This window comes from Lissotriton helveticus, chromosome 3_1, assembly GCF_964261635.1.
Source record: "Lissotriton helveticus chromosome 3_1, aLisHel1.1, whole genome shotgun sequence".
Classification (NCBI taxonomy): Eukaryota; Metazoa; Chordata; class Amphibia; order Caudata; family Salamandridae; genus Lissotriton; species Lissotriton helveticus.
Window position 1 is genome coordinate 285,849,519 of NC_136061.1, and position 20,960 is coordinate 285,870,478.

General features: G+C 50.5%; 1 pseudogene; it reads left to right on the forward strand.

The window, feature by feature from the left end:
• The first annotated feature begins 10,134 nt into the window (after positions 1–10,134).
• LOC144824511 (C-X-C chemokine receptor type 4-B pseudogene) lies at positions 10,135–11,224 on the forward strand (annotated as a pseudogene).
• Positions 11,225–20,960: the final 9,736 nt, after the last annotated feature.

Here is a 20,960-nt window from a genome sequence, read left to right on the forward strand (position 1 = left end):
CTGTGTGTGTGTCCCTGCCCTTGGGAGATGGGCCATGCTCTGTTGTGTGTCTGTCCTTGGCACTCTCCCTGCTCTTAGGAGGTGCCTTTGTCTTTTGACTGTCCCTGTCCCTGTCCTTGGGAGTGGCCCTTTCCTCTGTTGTGGGCCTGCCCTTGGGACTCTCCCTGCTCTCAGGAGGTGCCTTTGTCTTTTGACTGTCCTTGTCCCTGTCCTTGGGAGTGGCCCTTTCCTCTGTTGTGGGCCTGCCCTTGGGACTCTCCCTCCTCTTAGGAGGTGCCTTTGTCTTTTGACTGTCCATGTCCTTGAGAGTGGCCCTTTCCTCTGTTGTGGGCCTGCCCTTGGGACTCTCCCTCCTCTTAGGAGGTGCCTTTGTCTTTTGACTGTCCATGTCCTTGGGAGTGGCCCTTTCCTCTGTTGTGGGCCTGCCCTTGGGACTCTCCCTGCTCTTAGGAGGTGCCTTTGTCTTTTTACTGTCCATGTCTTTGAGAGTGGCCCCTTCCTCTGTTGTGGGCCTGCCCTTGGGACTCTCCCTGCTCTTAGGAGGTGCCTTTGTCTTTTGACTGTTCTTGTCCCTGTCCTTGGGAGTGGCCCTTTCCTCTGTTGTGGGCCTGCCCTTGGGACTTTCCCTGCTCTTTTGAGGTGCCTTTGTCTTTTGAGTGGCCTTGTCCAAGGGACTGTCCATGGACTTGTGAGTATCCCTTGCCTTGGGAGTACCTTTTGTGTTGAATGCCTGTGTAGCATGTGAAGGCATGTCCCCCAACAACACTTGTGGATCCTGTGTGTGTACTCCAGTGTATCTGACGTTGTCTTCGTGAACAGATTTTGCTGACCTAGGGGATGGTGTCTGTGGCCTCCGTGCCCTGACGTGCTGTCTGACGCTGCTTCTAGTGCAATAACCTGTATTAGAGTCCTGCTCAGAATAATCACTACCCCCTGAGACATCCAGTGGTGTAGATGGGGAAACAGAAGTAGCACCCTGTCCATGCGACTGTACTATTGCAGACGACACACTGCTTGCCAATGACTGCACTGTCCTGTGTAGACTAGCAAGATCGCCATGCATCCCTTCCATGAATGCCACCACCTGCCCCAACTTCCTATCATGGTCTTGGAAAGCATTTGTCATATTGGTCTGCCCCACACACAGCTGTCGCAGCAGATCAACAGCCTCAGCACACAGTGCATTTTGGCTCACCGTGGCAGGGGCAGCGGTGCCTGCACCGAACGCCACTCTGCTCCCCCTACTCCTGCGTGCACGAACAGTACATGGTGCAGTTGGCGGAAGTGTGGGCCCTGTGTGCTGTGTTCCGACAGAAGGTGTTGATTGCCCACTCCCAGTCTGTGACAACAGTGCTGGCTCACCAAGAGTTTCCGAAGATGAGGACGATGGTGTCTCCACATGCGAGTCCTCAGGGACGGTCCTGTCCCCTCTCCGGCGCTGCCCTCCTCTGTGTCAGTCTGCGTGTGTGCGAAGTCTGACCCGGACTCATTGCCTCGACTAATCTCCTCCGTCTGTGGCTGAGTGTCCTCTGTCATAGCTGAAATGCACATAAAAGAGGTGTAAGTCATGGGCACACTCACGTACAGAAGGACAAGGATTCCCTAATTCCATAGCTGACAAAGTTCTTGTAGCCCCCATCCTGCACACGGCCCACCTCTACCAGTCATCCTCACATTACATAAGCGTTGATGGCCGTGACACATGTACAGCATGCGGACAGGGCAGGAGCACGTACATCTGCACACGTCTTGCCATGGGGCCACGGACCACTACGGCATGTGCTTCAACACTCAACTACTAAGCAAGTGGCGTGTCAACATGCCGGACCTGGATGTCAAATTACACCCACCCAATGGGACCAACATGGCATCGCAGTGATACATACGCACCATGGAACTCAATACTGTGTCTGTGCACCAATACCTGCATTGCACTCACAAGTTTCCTACACAGACAGTATGCTCACCGCTAGTTTGCTGTTGATCGACACTCAGCCGTTCGGACAGGTCAGGATGCGTCACAGCAATGATACGGTGCATGAGAGGGGTCATGGAGCGTCGGGTCAGACGTGGCGTCCTTGGAATCATCCCCAGTGTCACTTCCGCTACATTCTTGCTCAGCCTGGAAATGTCGTCCCAGCGTTTGTGGCAGTGTGTATGTCGTCTGTTGCACACCCCCAATGCCTGTACTTCACGTGCAATGTTCCTCCACACGTCCTTGCGAAGGTGCAGCTTGACCTACCATGATGGGAGACAAAAGGGTGTAAGTCAGTGGACAGTTGGCCTGTCACACAGATAGGGGCAACACGTATCTGTCATCCGCCATGCACAATCCTGTAAATATGTCGAGCCCACACTACACAGCTAAGATTGCAGTAGCCAGGAGTCATTGGCCCCCTCATGCACACCAACATGTCCCACACTGCACTTACCACCTGTCCGGGTGCGCCGTAGAGCCGTCCATAGTTGCGGAGCACACCGTCCACGAGTACATCAAGCTCCGCGGCGGTGAAGGGACGAGACCGGATCTCTTTGCCTCTCGACATGGCAAGATCACGGAGTATGGCACTAGAGCAGCAGTCGGTGGTCAGCTCAGCAGCAGCAGCAGGTCGAGGTGATGGTCACAGGCAGCAGTCGTTGGTCAGCTCAGCAGCCGCAAGCAGGTCGAGGTGATGGTCACAGCCAGCAGTCGGTGGTCAGCTCAGCAGCAGGTCGAGGTGATGGTCACAGGCAGCAGTCGGTGGTCAGCTCAGCAGCAGGTCGAGGTGAATGTGACAGGCAGCAGTCGGTGGTCAGCTCAGCAGCAGGTCGAGGTGATGGTCACAGGCAGCAGTCGGTGGTCAGCTCAGCAGCAGCAGAAGGTCGAGGTGAACAGGCAGCACTGGCTCCCAGGGTAGGATGTGTGCTTTTGGACAACACACATATATAGGGCCCTCAGCACGTGTCAGTGGCATATGTCGCCAGCAATTGGTCAGCCCTGGATGCGTGTTTGTAAAAGGGCCAATGACTGGCCCTGGTGTTGCGGTGCACTGCTTCCGCTACTTTCGATTGGGCATACGCGGCCAGCGGCCCTCTTCCCATTGGCTGCATGTGCACGGACCGTCACGGTCACACATCGGCAACCGCACGTGCAAGCTTCAGGCACGGATGCTTCAGTTGCAGCAATGTTCTATCACTGGCGCCACCATGGCGGTGCACGTACTCAGCGGGGGAGGTGCAGGCCTATACACCCTTTAGATGTACTCAATGGACATGGCAGTTCATGTCCCCTCTTACAGTCACATTGCATCATCCACCGTACACCGGCCGGAGCGGCCGGGCCTAGGACGGCCGTGCCGGCCATGTCCACACCCGCCGTGCCAGCCATGTCCACAACCGCCGTGCCAGCCATGTCCACAACCGCCGTGCCTGGCCGGGCCTAGGACGGCGGTTGTGGACATGGCTGGCACGGCGGTTGTGGACATGGCTGGCACGGCGGGTGTGGACATGGCTGGCACGGCGGGTGTGGACATGGCCGGCACGGCCGTCCTAGGCCCAGCCTGGCGGTTGTGGACATGGCTGGCACGGCGATTGTGGACATGGCTGGCACGGCGGGTGTGGACATGGCCGGCACGGCCGTCCTAGGCCCGGCCTGGCACGGCGGTTGTGGACATGGCTGGCACGGCGGTTGTGGACATGGGTGGCACGGCGGGTGTGGACATGGCCGGCACGGCCGTCCTAGGCCCGGCCGCTCCGGCCGGTGTACGGTGGATGATGCAATGTGACTGTAAGAGGGGACATGAACTGCCATGTACATTGAGTACATCTAAAGGGTGTATAGGCCTGCACCTGCCCCGCTGAGTACGTGCACCGCCATGGTGGCGCCAGTGATAGAACATTGTTGCAACTGAAGCTTCCGTGCAGGAAGCTTGCACGTGCGGTTGACGATGTGTGCCCGTGACGGTCGTGCACATGCAGCCAATGGGAAGAGGGACGCTGGCTGCGTATGGCCATTGGAAAGTAGCGGAAGCTGTGCACCGCCATGGCGGCGCCAATGATTTTATCTTGTCAGACGCTGCACCGTGATGTGTTGTCTGCAGTTGCGTCATGAGGGTTGTGAGCGTGATAGGGAAACTTCATATGGCATTCACTATTCCATGTGTGTCCATACTATGCCCATCGGTGGGCACACAATGTGCAACAGATGTGCATTTTGACGTATTGACGTCGGGTGTGACCCTACATACGTTATTACATCTTCACAACTACACAGTACATCATGGCTGTATGGCCAAATTATGAATCTGTTGTCAGTGTGTGGTTCTGGCGAGGTGACTACAATGGTGGTGGTACACATGCATTCAGTGTATGTGTCTTGGATGTTGTGTCACCATGCATGTAATTACCGTATGCTCAACATTATTGGTGTTGGCATTTGTGCATGATGACATGGTGTGTGTGTATCATTATCGTTTGTATGCATGCACTTGCATGTGTGTCTGTGATGTGGCTTCTAAACATTAGGGTCAAGACACACGTATTGTCAGTAATGTTCACATGTGACTAAGTTGCGTTGTACGTGTTGACACACTTCCTGTTGCAAGTGGCTGCACATTGTTAAAGGGCCACTCCGTATTGTATTAACTATCAGAGATGTCACACATATGACCATTCTCTTAAACATTTTTGTTCTTGCTAATGTTGGCTTACATGTGATGGAGTTGCACACGTATGCGTCGTTTGTAAGTTGACTCAAGTTACATCTCTCTCCCACACAGGAGGGCTCCAAATGTGCATCGGCCATACACTGTGCTGGAGGATATGGTTGACGAGGAGGTGATTAGGAAATTCCGGCTGGATCGACGTCGGTTGATGGAGCTTGTTGCCCAATTGTCTCCTCATCTGCAGCCACGAAGGACGTATCCTGGTTCTATTACACCCACAGCAAAGGTTATGGCGGCAGTACATTTCTTTGCTACTGGCACCTTTCAGTACACAGTTGAATATGCCGGGGGGATGTCACAGTCCATGTTCAGCACGGTACTTCGGGATGTTTTAAGAGCTATGATGCTGTACAAGAATGACTACATCCATTTCCCACGGCCAGAAGAGTTGCCAGCAGTCAAAGCAGACTTCTATGCACTGGGCCAGATACCACACTTAGTGGGTTCAATTGATGGCACACATATCGCTATCATTCCACCACGGGCACGTGAGCAGGTTTTTAGGAATCGCAAGCACTTCCATTCGCTGAACGTGCAGGTGGTGTGCCTGGCAAACAACATCATCTCCCATGTGTTAGCAAGATTTCCAGGCTCCGCACATGACGCCCACATCATGCGGAGCAGCATTGTCCCCCAACTGAGGCAAATCTGCGACCCGGTCAAGCGTGGCTTGTTGGTGAGTGTGCAGTGGGGACTTTTGTGATCTCTGTGTGGCATGGGGTACCCACCATATCTTGTTGTGATATTTGTGTCTGTCATCCCCCTACATAGGCGACTCGGCGTACCCAAACCAGCCCTGGCTCCTGAGTCCCCTACGTAATCCTACAACAGCGGGTGAAATGCGCTACAGTGATGCACATGGAAGGACACGGAGAGTGATTGAACGTACCTTCGGACTGCTAAAGTCTAGGTTTCGGTGCCTGGATAAGACCGGAGGGGCCCTGCCTTACTCACCAGGAAAAGTATGCAGGATCGTGATTGCCTGCTGCATGCTCCACAACCTGGCCGTGCGCAATGACATTGAACTGCTCTTGGACCCTGAAGACGAACAAGTTCCTCGGCCTCCCATCCCACCCATGTCGACTGATGAGGATAGTGGTGAGGAGGAAGGTGTGGACCAGAGGCGCCAGCTCATTGATCGCTACTTCCCTTGAATGTGAGTAACTACCTCTTGTGCCGGTTGACAATGCCTTATGTATGTTTGCTGGTGTTGTGTGGATGTGGGGTGCATCAGCTGTGTGTTCTGGTTTGTGATGGTTGCATATGTGTGTCTTCATTTCTTTGGACATACAAGTCTCCATGATGTGTGTCCTCTCATCCCATGCTTTTGTGATGAGTGTAGTTTGTGGAATGTTGCTGTGCAGTGTGTTGTGATGTGTGTGAATCTGTTTCATGACGTGTGTTTGCTGTCTCTGATTTTCCCTAGGTCACTCCCGCAGCGCCATGATTATGTACGACTAGGATCCCTGCACCTGTTTACGTCTGTTTCTGAAGGCAATCTTGTGAATAAACATGGAGGCAAAACATCATTGAGTGTGTAAGTGACATTTATTTACAGGTTGTGCATTTGTGCTGGTGATTATTTACAAGTAAGTGGGGGGGGAGGGAGTTGGAGTTGAAGGTAATGGCAGATGAAATGTCCGTGGTGACACCACATTGGGGGGTGTCAGGCTAGTCCAGCAGACCAGTGGCAATGATTGTCTATGTGGGACAGGATACTTTGCAGGGTGAATGTCTGGCACAGGCAGTGACAAAGTCATTGGCGGCCCCTCTTGGAGCGTGTGGATGGCGCTCCAACACTGCTCTCACCCACTTCCAGCCTCGGGCGGCCCCTCCGTCTTTGAGGTGGAACTGAGTCAGCTGGGGGTGCAGGTTGTTCATGGGCCACATCCGTCGCCAGGGGCACAGGTGGTGGTGGCGGTGGAGGTGGAGGTGGAGGTGACGGTGGCGTTGGAGGTGGAGGTGACGGTGGCGGTGGCGCAACGACAATTGGTGGAGGGGGGGTGGGGCTGTTCCGGGCAATCCATTCCCTCCACATTGTTGTCTGCTGGCCCATGATGTGCACTATCTGGCCAAGGTACCCCGAAATTTCGCGCAACATGTTCGTGTTGTCCACGGAGTCCTGGTGTGCACGATCTGCATGGTTCTGGGAACGGTCGTATGCCGCCTGGCACCTGGCTAGGGCTTGAAGGGACTCTGCCACAGGATGGGGTAGCTGTCCTTCCTCTGTACGGCGGAGTGTGGGTCGCCTGATTGCCTGATGTGCCGTTGCCTCTCTCCTTTGTGGCCCACTCACCCTGCTTGGGTGTGAGGCCGATGGACCTGCGTTGTGCGCTGGGTTAGGCAGGGTGGCACAGGCAGGAGTGGTGGTACTGATGGTACTGTTGGTACTGGTGGTGGTGGTGAGTCTGCAGATCACTGAGGCAGGTGTCGCTGGAGTCACACATGCGATGGTTGTCGGGCCCGGGAGTCCCTGTGAGCCAGATGGCCCTGGCTGTCTGCTTGGCCCCGCACCATCCTCCGCACCGGAGCTGCCTGTGTCATCGTCCCCAGAGAGTCCGGTATGTGTGGGAGGCGAGTCTTGCGGCCGGGTGCTGGTTTCCCCAGTCAGTTCACGATCACCTGAGGGACAAGATTGAGCTGGTCAGTAATGTGGACATTACATGTTCATATCGATTTGTAAACATTTCTGTGTCCTGTCGCACACACCCCACACACCCTACCCTCCACCACCCACCGCCGCCCTCCCCGTGAACATGGGGGCCTGTTGGGAGTTGTAGTTGTGAGCTCTCACACACCCCACCCACCACCACCACCGCCATCCCCGTGAACATGGGGGCCTGTTGGGAGTTGTAGTTGTGAGCTCTCACACACCCCACCCACCACCACCACCCTCCCCGTGAACATGGGGGCCTGTTGGGAGTTGTAGTTGTGAGCTCTCACACACCCCACCCACCACCACCACCGCCCTCCCCGTGAACATGGGGGCCTGTTGGGAGTTGTAGTTGTGAGCTCTCACACACCCCACCCACCACCACCACCGCCATCCCCGTGAACATGGGGGCCTGTTGGGAGTTGTAGTTGTGAGCTCTCACACACCCCACCCACCACCACCCTCCCCGTGAACATGGGGGCCTGTTGGGAGTTGTAGTTGTGAGCTCTCACACACCCCACCCACCACCACCACCGCCCTCCCCGTGAACATGGGGGCCTGTTGGGAGTTGTAGTTGTGAGCTCTCACACACCCCACCCACCACCACCACCGCCCTCCCCATGAACATGGGGGCCTGTTAGGAGTTGTAGTTGTGAGCTCTCACACACCCCACCCACCACCACCACCGCCCTACCCGTGAACATGGGGGCCTGTTGGGAGTTGTAGTTGTGAGCTCTCACACACCCCACCCACCACCACCACCCTCCCCGTGAACATGGGGGCCTGTTGGGAGTTGTAGTTGTGAGCTCTCACACACCCCACCCACCACCATCACCGCCCTCCCCGTGAACATGGGGGCCTGTTGGGAGTTGTAGTTGTGAGCTCTCACACACCCCACCCACCACCACCACCGCCCTACCCGTGAACATGGGGGCCTGTTGGGAGTTGTAGTTGTGAGCTCTCACACACCCCACCCACCACCACCACCCTCCCCGTGAACATGGGGGCCTGTTGGGAGTTGTAGTTGTGAGCTCTCACACACCCCACCCACCACCACCACCGCCCTCCCTGTGAACATGGGGGCATGTTGGTAGCCATGTACATATTGGTGAGTATGTGTCCAACGTGCATGGGTTGGGGCGTAGGAGATGTGTCTTCTAAGTTTTGTGAGCCTGACCATGTCGTACTGATCGTGGTGCTTGGTTTGTACTTACCAGCCTCTTCTCCTTCATCAAGTCCGTCTAGGCTCTCTGGGTGAAGTATCACCAGCACCTTCTCCTCCCAATCGGTGTAGGGTATGGGCCCCTCGGGTGTTCCGCCGCCAGTATGATTGGCTCTTGCATAGTTTTTGGCGCGGATGCCTTTGACCCTGGTCTTCAGGTCATGCCACCGCCTCTGAATTTCGTGCTTCGTCCTTGGCATGGTCCCTGACGCATTCACCCGACTGACGATTATGTGCCACATGTGATTCTTTTGCGCCACGGAAGTCTGCTGGACTTGGGCCCCGAAGATGTGGGGCTCAACACGGATGATTTCATCTACCATTACCTTCAACTCCGTCTCCGTGAATTTAGGGTTTTTTTTGGGTGCCATGGTGTGTGGTGCTCAGTGTGTGGGTTGAGTGAGTAGGGGGTGCAGGTGTGTGCTGTGTGATGTGTAGGAATTATGTGGTGAGTGTTTGTGTGGTGGGTGTGGTAGGGTGGTGGTTGTGTGTCTTCTATTTGAGTAAGCTGCATATCGATTAGGGCCTCTTGCTAGCTGCAATGCTGTGATGCAAAGGATTGTGGTAGTGGGTGGGGGTCATTTTATAGTCGTGTCTCAATGGTTGTTGGCAGTCAGGTGGTAGGTGGGCGTGTTGACTAGTGTGCATTATTGGGTACCTAGGGGGTGTCATGGTGGCTTGTGCTTGGTGTTGGTGTATCAGGTGGGGGGGGTTGTCAATTTTCGTGTGTTTGCTAATTACTTGCGGTACACTTTCTGACATTTGTTTGACGTTAGGGATGTTGTGCGTGTTGCCCTTCCGCAGTGATGCACTGTTTATCGTTACATTCTTTCCGCCGCGGACGTGGATGGCTGTGCGTACCGTGGTACAGGCGGATTTATCCTAATTGCGGACACGGAGTTTTCACAGGTATGGCGATAAATGTGTATTTTTCCGCGGTCATTGCCGTCCGCGGCTGTTCATTAGGCTCCGTCCACCGCGGACGGTGTTTGTTATGATCCGTCCGCCGCGGTCGGAGTTTCGTGACATGAATATCCTAATCGCAACCGCGGATTCTCTGCGGCGCGGCCGGGAGTAAAAATTCCCCGAACATGGCGGACAGTACCCGTTTCCGTCCGCCATCCTAATCGACCCCCTAGTTTGTTGTTTCCAATTGAACCAATTACCTTAATTATTCCAAAGACAGGCCCTCGTTCTGAGTTGGCTCTTCATTCCTGGTGGTAATACGGGGGTGTCAGTAATAGCTGGGTTTGGGATTACCCATGAATTATCAACAATAGGTGCATATGAAATGAGGAATAACTACAGGAAATCAATAGCACTAGCCCAGTTCCGCATGCTTTTCCAAACTGTGGGCTTCTTTTCAGGCCCCTATCCACAATTTGCAATTATGACTTTAGGGCATTGGCAATATCCTGTACTACACTTCATCAAGTTTAGAGCAGTGCACGGAGTGAGGCTTGCGCCGCAGGCACATGGACCGTGGGTTACATTGAGAGACATCGCTTGCCTTTGGAGCACCAAGACAAGTGTGGGATCCCGTCCGAGGATTCATCATGGATAACGTGGAAATTTCAGGTGAACTCATCATCAACATGTCCAATGATTACATGGATAACACCACAGACTTGATGGCTTTGGGGGACATGGATTACCTGGAGGAGCCGTGCTTCAAGAACAACAATTTCAACCTTATATTCTTGCCCACCATGTACTCTATCATCTTTCTGATGGGAATCATCGGCAACGAGTTGGTTGTCCTTGTCATGGGCTACTAGAAGAAGTCAAGGACTATGACCGACAAGTACCGGCTGCACCTGTCGGTGGCCGATCTGCTGTTTGTCTTCACCTTGCCCTTCTGGTCCGTAGATGCCGTGATAGGATGGTATCTGAAAGAGTTCCTCTGCAAAGCCGTTCACGTCATCTACACAGTCAACCTCTACAGCAGCGTCCTGATCTTAGCCTTCATAAGTTTAGACTGCTTCTTGGCGATAGTCCACGCCACCCACAGCCAAGGTACGAGGAAGCTGCTGGCTGAGAAGGTGGTGTACGCTGGGGTGTGGTTGCCGGCTGTGCTCCTGACCGTGCCTGATTTCATATTTGCTAGTGTGTATGGAAGAAGGCACCTACGAGTGCAACCACATCTATCCCTATGAGTCGCACCAACAGTGGACTGTTGGACTTAGGTTTGTGCACCTCACGGTAGGGTTTGTCCTGCCCGGCCTGGTCATCTTGATTTGCTACTGTATCATCATTTCCAAGCTGTCCCACTCCAAAGGCCAACAGAAGCGCAACGCGTTAAAGACGACTGTGATTCTCATCCTCGCCTTCTTCACCTGCTGATTGCCCTACTACATCACCCTCAGCATCGACACCTGCATACAACTAGGCGTGATCAAGAACATTACATGTGATTTCGAGGTCACCTTAAATACGTGGATCTCCGTCACTGAAGCCTTGGCCTTCTTCCACTGCTGCCTAAACCCCATCCTCTACACCTTGCTCGGGGCCAAATTCAAAAGCACCGCTCAAAACGCCCTTACCACGGTGAGCAGAGGATCCAGCCTCAAAATACTGTTGAAAAAGTGAGCAGGTCATTCATTTGTTTCGACACAGTCCGAATCGTCGAGTTTCTATTCCAGTTAACGTTGAGTCGCACCTCAAAGGACTGTGTTACTTTTGGACTGCACGCCTCCGAGTGACAGAGACTGGTCACTGTGTACAATGTTTTGTATATAGCTGGACTTCATGTCACTACCACTTCAGTTGCTAATGTTAATATGTGTGGAGTTATTTATATAAATATGATTGCTGTCAGTCGATCTAGGGGCCTAGGCGGGGCCTATGGACCAATGACTAGGTCACAGAATGTGTTGATACTTGGTTTTTTTCAGATTCTGCTCCCTCTGTTTTAGTGACGTACACTGTATTCCTAGCCAATGCTGCCCAGTTCCACCTCTTCTGACGTCTATGTTACAATCCCTTCTTTCAAGTCACACCTAGGGCCTCAGTTTCTCACTACACTCAGAATGGTTTACTCCCCTCCTGTAAATTATGGCACTTATAACCAAAGTCTGTTTTATTCGGTGCTTTCCACTGTTCACTTTTCAGTCTGGGGTCTGCTAAATAGCAGTGCTGAATGTTATTTGTGTCTATAATATCTTTGTGATATAATCTATCGCCCTCACTCTATCTTACCTTTGCCTCAAATTGTAAAGCGCTCTGATATCCTCCAGGATCAAGTTCGCGCTATATAAAACTTTATAAAAAAAATAACATTTTTAAAAAACATGATTTTCAACAGCAACGACAGCCAATCCCATCTTATATATGTTTTTCTAAAATAGCCAAAGAAATATGATATTGTAGTCAATTGTGTCATAGGAGCGAATAGTCCAAGCTGATGATGAGAGATGCGTGGTCGAATGACTCACTCGGCAGTGCCCATGCCCCTGCAATGGTTAAACCTCGAATTTCGGACACTGACATGCAGAAAGTAGAGAGGTAGTTTCATTATAATTCATCCCAAACACACACACCAAACCACGTAGACAAAACAGTGTTTAGACAGCGTCACTAAGGGGGTGGGGGGGGGGGCGTACCGCACCGGGTGATAGCCTTGTCATGGGGTGACACCAACCTGTTACACAGATCTGCAGCCTCGCCTCTGCTCTGCTGTGCAAGCGCGCCTGCTTGATAACAGCTGGTAGAGCATTACATTTGCCCTATATCTCCCCTCAATGAGTAGCTAGCATGGAAATTATGATGGGGCTCTAATCTGATTGGCAATGTGCAGGGAAAACGAGAGATCAGCAAGATCGATAACATAAACAATAAAGTGAACAAACAGTGGGCTCTAGGTGACCAAATTCTAGTATTCAAAACAGGAAAATGCATGGGGGTAGTGGGTCGAGACGAGGGGAAGCAAGGGAGGAGTCATCTTTTACCTGCACTGCAAGCACATACTTCACGAACCGGCACAACTCGCATGAAGCAACAAATACTGCAGTGCACGCACGTCACGCACGCACCACCTATTAGTATAGTGGTGATGGTGCGATGCGCAGCGGCGTACCCAGTTTGTGGGTCCCAGGGCCGTCAATCTTATAGCGCTACCAATGACGGCCCTGGGCCAGCCCCTGCGCTGTGCTCCTCTGACGCGCGCCAATGCGCCACCACCATGCGCTTAAACTGAGAGTGGAGACAGTCTCGGCAGAGGAGGAGTGCTGCTGGGCGATTTGCAGAGGAGACTAAAGAAAAGGAGAGCCTGGTGTCCGCATAAGTATTTTTGCTATACTTTCTTTTTCAGCAAAGCTGTTGTTCCCAAGCCCCCACTAGCTGGTGACAAAAACCAATGAAAACGCCTTGTGTCTCAGGAAGAGGGGCAGAGAGCACCGGTTTAAGAACACAAAGGTTTCTGTGTCGTGGCACTTAACTGAAAGAGCAAGAAGGGGTTCATGCGTTTACATCACCCTTTGTGTTTCACTACTTGGTGATGGGGGTGGGAGGGCTGAACACTTCAAATGTCCAGGCCCCCTTACCTCTTACAGTCTGTGACCCTTATTGCAGTATTCCAGAGTACGTGTAGCTCCTATCTGCAGTTTCTCCCAGCCTACTTTCTTAGAATAATATGTAATAATCTAGAACTATTTCACCCTCTTTGTAGCTCCTGGTGTGCTGCTAGGGAAAATCGGCGCTAAACCACTGAATTGATTCTTCTGCATCATCATTGCTTGCGTGATTTAACCACACCTCCACCCCACCCTGTTCAGGAAACCCATAACACATAGCTCACTGACTGTTTCTCTCACTTGGCACTACACCTGTAACTATAGTGGTATTACATTATTACAGTCCGATTACCAGGGCACGTGTTGCGCTCTTTCTTATTACACAAATTTCACTATACTGATCCACTAATCCTTTCTGGGTCGGGAGTAGCGTGCTACTCGCTGAAAAGTGCTCTGTCGCCTCGTCAGGGTTAGTAAGCACTATATAAATGCAATTACAGTACAATACAATACAAATAGGCTCAGTCTTAGTACGGATGCTTCAGCACACCTTTCTTGTGTGGTCACATACGTTACAATACTTTGCAGCGCCTTCCATGACTATGTAGATGGAACACTCTATAAAACTTTACTCAGACACAGTTTGTTAAAGCCAGCAGTCAATTGCAGTGTATTAAAAAATAAAAAAGGTTTCCCAACATATATGCCTTCTACCTCTCAATCAGAGTAGGGTTGAGTCAAGTTCATAGTTTCTTTCAACCTTTGCATGGGTCTGTGGAAAACGTGAAGCTGGCTAGCTTTTCCAATTCACGTTTGCAGACAAATTACGGCTTTTTGGACAATTTATTTGCATTTGTGTCAGACTAACACAATGGTTGTGCATAAGATATACTTTGCAAGACACTCTTAGAGGGTCATGTAGACCTGAGAAAGGTTTACAGGCCACTGGTGCTGTACAAAACTCAACTCATCCTGACATATTTTGGTTCCGTACCCCTCTGGCTCGACATGTAGGATTAAGTTGCATCCAGTGACCTAACTGACACTCTTTCACTACTATGTCATGGTCAACTGCTCAACAATTCTTTTTTGTAAGTCGTGAGGGGGTGACACCATGAGTTACCCGCACCGGGTGACACCAACCCTAGTGACGCATAACAAAAAGGCAACCTTCACTCAGCCAGAAGTAAAGTCAGATATTCTTCTGTCACACAGGACGAGGGAGGAGTGTCACATATTGCAGAAAACTAGGTAATCTGAATTAATATCAGTGTAGTGTTGCCACATAGTTATGTCGGTTTACATAGGTGAAAGAGATTCTTGAGGCACTAGCCAGTCAGTCTGCTGGTCCTTGCTCCCTGGTGCAGTTATCTGATCTTGGAGTGCGTGCTCCTATTAAAGAGAGTGAGCCACACTGGCAAGCCAGAGGCTCCCTGCGTTTAAGAATTGATAGTACTCGTGTGTCTCTCTGGAGTATCTAAGCAATCGAGACTGCCATGGACATGATCATGGGGCGCATCCACATTAAATAACCGTATCTGTAGGAATTATGGCCAGTGTCAGCCATCAGCGATGCATTCTGTGTTACATAAAAAACTGAATCATTCTAACTTCATAGAATAGCTGAAGTTGACATGAAAGTGGTTAATGATTATTTGCTTTGAGTAATAATGGTGTGTAGTTGCAAACCCTGCTTGAAATCACTTCATCCAAGGACTCAGAACAATGTATCTTGGGATAGATGGTTTGAAGAAAGCAAAAAATGATTATCTTACGAGATATTAATGTAGTCAGGTCAAAATCCATGGATGAGGCAGGGCAATAGGGCTTCCCTAAGTTCTAATGAATTCCCCTGATGCCCCTCACCCAGGCATTTCGAGAGGTCGGAAACATGTTGACCTGGTACTGAGACACAATGACTACAGAGTCCGAATATGCCACAGTCCTTTTTTCCTGTGAACCCTGTATTAGGGAGACTCAAATAAAGAAGTATATAGTTGGCTACGGTACAATATTAAGCACGAGGTGGCCTCACTCACAGGTAAAACCAATTACCTATCATATAATATAATCCATTGCCAAACGTTCTATACAATAACATGCAAAAGAACATGTGAAGAGCCCACTCGGCAACAAGTGTTACTGGTGAGCAACGAACCCCTATGACGAAGCTTGCCAATTATCGTGAATAAGGGGGTCCCACCTTTTTAGAGAACACCTTGGACACAAGTAAAGGAGAACAATAAATATAGTGCTTAAAACCTCTCACATTCCTGATACTATTCATGACTGAGGGTAGAAGCACAGTACTCTTTTGTGGCTTCACAATTATATAAGTGCAATCTATGATACACAACGTAGGTAGGGCCGGGTCAGCACAGAAGAAGCTGTGATCATTTTTTATTGAGCAAAGGACTTTGTGGTTGCTCGCCCGTGTGAATGCTGCACACGACACAAAGATTCTCCTCAAGGTAATTGGGTTAGTAAGGGATTCAACCTGGCTACCCAGAATAGCTGACCTGATACAATCAAGATTGTATTTTTTTTAAGTTGAGATGGTCTTTCCTGTGTTGAGGTTTGGAGACTGGTCTATTTTAAGGCATTCCCCGTCTGTGATCTTATAGAGGATATTGGTAAAGCTCAACTGTTCAACTTGCCCTTGCACAGGTGCATTGCATAGTGTACTACTTTGCTTTATGGACCACCTTTTTGTAGGTGTAGCATGTGGATTTTGTCATTACCTGTCTTCTGCATCCTAAGCCTGTTTTGTATAGCTTCATTAAACCTTTGGTCTAGTAGTTTGCCTGATCCTATTTAAACTTTTCTTGATGGCCTTTTACTGGGGGTCCTGCTCACAGGCTTACGTTTTATTTAGGCACTGGAGGTGTTGGAATGGGTAATCTTTCATAGCCTTCGGGCTCAGTGGCTGGGGAGCTTAGGGGCATGGAATCTGGGAGGATTACAGGGTTACGTTCTAGAAGAATATGCAGGAGATCAGAACACCAATGCAAGGTCCTTCAGACTGAGGTTGAGCAATTGTATAGGTATCGGATAAAGTAATTGTGCTGTGGAGTATATTAGTGTAATTTCTGAAATGAAACTGTAACAAGCAGAATGTGAAATTACCAGGGTAATGTCGGTGTACAGAAATGTTGTCTAGACCTAATACAGACAAGAATCAAATTTAGCACTATTGCAGTTAGCTATCTATTACAATATTTCAGAGCGTTGGCACATTTCAAACACAGGAAGAGGCCATGAGAAGTTTACGCAGCACAGTCTGATGCCTGGCTATAAATTCTCAGAGACTTTAGAATTGGCAAGTGGACATAGCACGCCTCGGAATTACTGCTTCAAGTCTGCCTTGCAATCCTATTTCTGTGTGTAGATGGCCCTACACTCTGTTGCAAGCACCCTACAGCCCATAAACATATACTACTGCTAACGATGGAGGGTCAACTTGTGCGCACTGTGAGTTGTTCAATTTATTCAAATGCTTATAACTTTCTTACGCTCTACTTCCTAAAACCCACCGTTAAAGCCTTCTACAACAATATAAACCACCTAGTGGAAGGAGCGTTCAGGTCATCACATTATTAACAATCAATTATTGAGTCCAGGAAAAATTGAGATCCAATGCAAGCTTCCTTTGTAGTAAGTCCAGTCTTTTATTGTTGTAGGACGATAATTATTTTTTCTTTTCCATATCATTCAACATCAAGTTCTTCAAGAAGATATTCATAAAACGCAAAAACACAAGGTACACTCCAGAGCCTACGCTTTTCGTCCCTTCAGGGACATCATCAGGGCTTAAATCCTAGTTCTCTGCAAGTTAAATAACGGACGCGGTCTCGCTGTTTAATTCTTGTAATGTTAGACTCCTCCGTCTAGTGCCTACAATCTATTCGTAGTGTCATCATCCACGGTAGTCAAGTTTCCTGTGCGGAAGAACACCCCTCAGGAAAGGAACCTCTATCTTATATCCAAATTCAGTGACCTTCGCAATTCACCTCGTCACAAAATAACTTCCTGGAAACATCCAATATTCTCCTTATCCCCTCCCCAAGATTAAAAAACGATCTCACTTTCAGCCAAATGTATTCAATATTTCTCCAAAGTGCTCATATTTGTTGAAAGACCTCCTATCTGGTTGTCCGTGTGTCCTTCCTGCCTGGCAGCCAGGCCCGATAAATACCACTGGTCAATGTGGGAACTTGTGTAGACACAAACCACGAGATGTGGCATTTATGGCAAACACGGTTTGTGCCTCTTGGCTCAAATCCTCTCTAGTCTTCGATGGATTCGATACCTGGGGGGGATCCGTGGGGGATTATGTGGCTGCATCTTCAGGGTGAACCACTCAGCACCTTTTCTGGTCTACTACAGGGCCCGGGGTGACCCACTCTATAGAACCGAAGTAAACTAAGAGTAATGTATGCTAAAAAGTTCAGTAAATACCCACTTCTGCAGTGCCAGCAGCATGCCCAGACTGGCTGGACTAAAAATACTTGTTGACTCGTAACTAATTAGGAACAATCTGCAGGCTTCAGTCCATAAAAGGTATAAATGCAAGATACAAACGTTTATTGTCATTTTCAGCTTAAGCCTAACCAGCATTCTTTAGACACAGTGAAATACGCCCACGCAGCTTGTAAAGCTGCATTGTGTTTTCATTATGGTATAACAAACCGAGCAGCATGGGGGGGGCGCCGCGCCTCTCCAACACTGGGCCTGGTGTCCTACATGGATCAAGGGGCGAGGCACAGGGCAGGCATAGTTAGAGCAGGCTCCCAACACTGTGTTAACCGGTGCCCTTCTATACTTGGCTAATCCTGTCCACCTGGCACTGGAACCACTACCACGCTGAGTACTAAGGCCCTACAGGCACACACACAGCAGGCATAGAGTGCTTTCAGTGCTGTGCGAACCAGCGTCCATCTATCCTTGGCTTCTCGTCTCGGCTGGGTACTATGACCACCACAACACGGGGTCCTGATATCCTGTGTGTTCGCAGACCAGCATAGAGCTGGTAACCATAGAGCAAGCTTTCCATGCTGTGCTAACCAGTGTCCATCTATCCTTGGCTTCTCGTTGTGACTAGGTACTGTGACCAGTGGGCTCGAGTCGGGGGACCACGTGGGTGGACGGCATCCCTCCACTCATTTTACCGGGAGGTCGATAACTAGAGCAAATGGAGCCACACATTCACTCTTTGGCCTCTCTGGGGCGAGATCGGAGCTCATGCAGAACGCTGCTCACGTGCTGGCTTCTAAGGGGTGAGCATCTAAGGGGTGCTGGCATCTAAGGGGTGAGCGAGGGGAGGCAATGAGTCTGATGGTGCAAGCCACCTTTCGTGGCATCACTTCCTGTTGTGACGTCAGCGTCCCCCGACTTCTTTTTTTAGGACTTGTGCCCGACACTGACCACCACAACACTGGGTGCTGAAGTCCTGCACATCTTCACAGACCAGGGACGGAGCCTGTCCACAATGTCGATACTGCAAGCTCTCGCCATGGTGCTCACTACTGGTCTCCACTGGGTCAGTCCTACCTAATGTGTGCAGGTTGTTGCCAGTGGTAGACACTGGGACCCATTTTTGGGAACATCCACCTAGTTTTCACCATAAGACAAGTGAGAGAAATGCAGAGAAAAGAGGAGGAAGATAATCGTATGAAAACAGCAACACTTGGAGCGGACGGGGGTGGAAAAGAACCTTCCAGCGGATCGTCCATTATGGGCGCTGGGGCGTTGCCCTACCAGCCGCCCGAGCCCTCACAGCTCCCTCGGCGGCTGAAGTAAACTAGTGAGTCAGCATGACACCGGAGTCATGCTGCCTGACATGCATTGTTACTGTTAGGCCAGGGGGTGGCACCGAGCCGAGCGCACGGCAGGCAGCAGCACAAGTGCGCATGCTTGGGTTGGGTAGGATAATTTTTCCTCCTTGCCCCGTCATGCGCACCGGTGTTAGCTGTGGCTGGCTGCTGCGCATTAGGAGAGCGAGGGTTGATCAACACGGCAACCCTCGCTTTCCTAATGGGCATACGGGCGTTGAGTATCCCTGCCCTTGCTAAACCAATCCTGGAGCAGCGCCACTCTATTGGCTGAGAGGGGTGTGACGTGCCTGTTCCCAGTTCCTGTTCAGAAGCGGCGCCAACGCAGACCCGTTCAGGTAAGCTTTCTTTTTGTACTTTTTTTAAAATGCAAACTCCCCCGTCCCCCCACCGCGAGTATTGCGCCTGCGAGTGATTACAACAATTGTCTTAGTTAGTGAGTAAGCATAAGTTCCTCGACGAGATGCGTCTCTTGCATCTCGGTTGTGAGCAAGATGTTGTTTGTTTCTTTAAAACTGCATGTTTCAGGTCAATTGCCGACAGCGTTTCTTTCATGTTTTTGGCAGCATTTGAACCATAGGTCATGTTATATCTTTTGGAAGTCTGTTGATTATGGTGATTTCAAACGGTATTCTCACTAAACTCCTTCAAACAGTATACGTTGAGCAGTTTTCATGATTGACAGAAGACCGCTCTAACTTTCCTAGGCAGTGATAAAACGCAGCTGAATTATATTTAACATACGAGTGTCGCCATTCTTTAGTAAAACCTATAGAACGCGTTCATGCAGGCATTCTTCGTTCATTATATATTTGCACACGCATAATATTACTGAAAGCCCACCTGTGCATTTAATACTCATATTCTTCTGTTACCCCCTGGCCGGCCCTGAAAGTGCACCCCAAGCGACAAGACGTGCCCTGACACGGCTGCCCTCAGAGTTAGGACCGGCCATCACAGGGCATTTTACCAGAACATGACAGACCCTCAAAGAGAGTTCTTCACATACAGGAAGCTGGACGACCCTCACCAGAGCAGCCCTCAAAGAGGAGAGACAGCACCGACCCTCACCTAAGAGCCCCTCAAAGAAAACAGAGGCGCGGCCCGTGACGGAAAACAGAGCTCCCGTCCCTCGCAGTGTACAAACTTTCCGTCCCTCTGTGATAATTTCCACTTGTGAACAACCTGCTCACGCCTGAGTACCTTTTAGTGTGAACAACCTGCCCACGCCGGTAGCTTTCAGTGTGAACAGCCTGCCCTTTTCTCTCCACACTGTACAGCCTGGCCCTTTACACTGCCTTACACTGATCTGTGCAGTCTGCCCGGTCTCACTTTACACTAGTGCACTGATCTGCAGTTTGTCCCTCTCTCTGTCCACTATTCTAGTGTGTTCAGTCTGACTGTCCCTGAGTCTGTACACTGTTGTCCTTGTCTGCACTGTCCGCCTTTATATCTCTAGTCTTTACACTCCTGTCCTGATCTGTAGTCTGTCCGTCTCTCTTTACACTGCCCTCCTAGTGTATTCAATCTGCCCATCTCTCTACGCTGCTGTCCTGATCTCTACACTCTTCCCAGTCACACTTTACTACTCTTGTGGTGCATACAGTCTGCCCCGTCTCTTTACACTACTATCCTGATGTTTACAGTCTGCGTGTGTCTTCCTTTCCATTGTGTGTGCCCCTCTTTACACTACTGAACTAGAGTGTTCAGTCTGCGTGTGTCTTCCTTTCCATTGTGTGTGCCCCTCTTTACACTACTGAACTAGAGTGTTCGGTCTGCGTGTGTCTTCCTTTCCATTGTGTGTGCCCCTCTTTACACTACTGAACTAGAGTGTTCGGTCTGCGTGTGTCTTCCTTTCCATTGTGTGTGCCCCTCTTTACACTACTGAACTAGAGTGTTCGGTCTGCGTGTGTCTTCCTTTCCTTTGCTGTCCTGATGCCTGCCCCTCTTTACACTAGTACCCATGTATATGCTGCCTGCTTGTTGTCCATTTACACTGCTGGGCAAGATGGGCTGAGTTGGAAGTGAAAGACTCACGGG